The 1,964-nt window shown below is 57.9% G+C and overlaps 1 protein-coding gene across 1 annotated transcript in view; it reads left to right on the top strand.

Annotated features, from left to right (window-relative positions):
• Positions 1 to 1,964, top strand: part of HEPACAM (hepatic and glial cell adhesion molecule) — a 27,220-nt gene that overhangs the window by 12,805 nt on the left and 12,451 nt on the right. The window lies entirely within an intron of this gene.

The raw sequence follows: 1,964 nt of genomic DNA, 5'->3' as shown, positions 1-1,964 counted from the left end.
CCACGCCCTGCCGGCATGAAACTGCACGCTGCGCACCACGGCAGCCGGAACACAAGGGCCTGTATCCGTGTGTCTGCACATGCTGAACACAGGGAAGCCACGGCAAGCCAGCGTGGGTGAGACGCCAGCAGAGCGGGTGCTGTGAGTGGAGCCCGCAGCCTGCGAGTGGCTCTGGGAGAGCCAGCGTGAGTGTGGGGGCGCCGAGGGCACTCCCAGGCACTGCACAGACTATAAACAGGCATTTAGGCAAGCTCGGGTTACTGTCTCTCTCTTTTTAAAAAAATTTTTTTTAAAAATTATTTAATTTATTTTAATTTGACCAGAGAGGGACAGAGAGAGAGAGAGAGAGTGAGCTGCCAGATACGAGACTTGAACCACAATCGGCCATGTGGGAGACCAGCACCCTTAACCACCATGCCACCTGCTGGCCCTACTGAAAAGGTCTTCTTTCTTCAATAATAAATTAACCTTAGCTTACTATAACTTGTTTACTTGATGAATTTAATTTCTTTGGGGAGAGATTTTTACTATAGGGCATGTGTGCTTGCTGAAGAAACAGAGACAGAGACAGAAAGCGAGAAATCACCCCCCCAGGGAGAATGGCCATGCGGCCGTCCCTTCTCCTCCATTTTCCTCTCAGGATTTTGGGCATGCCTGCACACACATCTGGCGTGAGTTTCAAGCTGCCAGGTCCTGGACTCGAACTGCGGTCAGTCATGTGGGAGTCCAGTGACGTAACCACGATGAACGGACGCTCTTAGAAACTTCTCGGTCCTCTTATAAGACTCAGAGCACAAACACCGTTGAGCTACGTAAACATTTTCTTTCTCTACATCCTACAAGCTTTTCCTATTTTCTTCTTCTTAAACATTTTCGTTGAAAACCAGGATGCAGACGCACAGCTCGGCCTGGGCCTGTGCAGGGCCGGGATCACCGCCACATCTCCCACCCCACAGCTGTCCCGCTGCAGGGGCCCCGAGGAGAAAGTGACACAAGAGATCAGACCCCAGGGAGAGGGCGCCGCGGCGGCCCTGACACGATGCGCTGTGTAGTGGGCCGCGTCCTGGCAGGTAGATCACAGTGAGAGCGAGTGCACAGCACGCACACTCCGGCGGCAGCTTGTCACCGCCGCTGAGCACGCGGGGACCAGCCCCAGCTGTGCTTACTAGCGCACGACCGCCCGCCCAGCGCCGCCCTTGGGGCGGCAGCGCCACTCGCACCTGGAAAAGCATGGGCTGTGACATTTCAGTGTCACCACCAGGTGGCAGGGACTTCTCAGCTCCAGCATAATCTCGGGGACCCTCAGACCCGTGGTCTACAACGGACCAGATGCTAGGTGAGGGCGTCCTGCGTCACGTAACTGCCCTTCAAGTAAAACATGTTTGAAACCAGCTGAAGTTCACCCACCCATTCTCCCTCCCAGCCCCACAATGAGCACAGGGAGTTAGGGTGTCACTCAGCAGCCACTCCTCAGCACTGTGACCCCCACACACCCGGCAGGTGGTAGGGCAGACGTCGGCTGGGGAAGGCCCTTACAGAGCCCCCAGTCAGGGGAGCAGGGCACCCACTGGCCGCCCTGAACACCTGCAGAGGGGAGGCAGTGGTGCAGTGAACGTGTGAAGGGGGGAGAGACCTTCAGCACGAGGGCAGGCTGTGGCAGCCGCTGGGGTGCAGGGCTGAGGACGGGTGCCCGTGTGCCCTCAGCCTGGTCCACACCATCCCCACAAGACTCCTTCAGAGTCGGGCCACGCGAGTGCGAAAGCACTTCTCTGAAGTGCGAGCCGCGGCCCGGGATGGAGTGCAGCTGGACCAGATGGCAGAACCTGGAACGGTGAGTGGGACATGCCGGAGAGGCTATCGGCCTAGCCTGCCCCACACCAGCTGGCTCTGGGATCAGATGGACAGGCCACACAGCCCACAGGACAGCCCGCTCCTCCAACGCGCCGTCTCAGGCTTCCACTGCG

The sequence above is a fragment of the Tupaia chinensis genome, unplaced genomic scaffold (assembly GCF_000334495.1).
Source record: "Tupaia chinensis unplaced genomic scaffold, TupChi_1.0 Scaffold000037_4, whole genome shotgun sequence".
Classification (NCBI taxonomy): Eukaryota; Metazoa; Chordata; class Mammalia; order Scandentia; family Tupaiidae; genus Tupaia; species Tupaia belangeri.
Note: the sequence above shows the minus strand (reverse complement) of the source record. Positions and strands in the feature narration are given on the sequence as shown.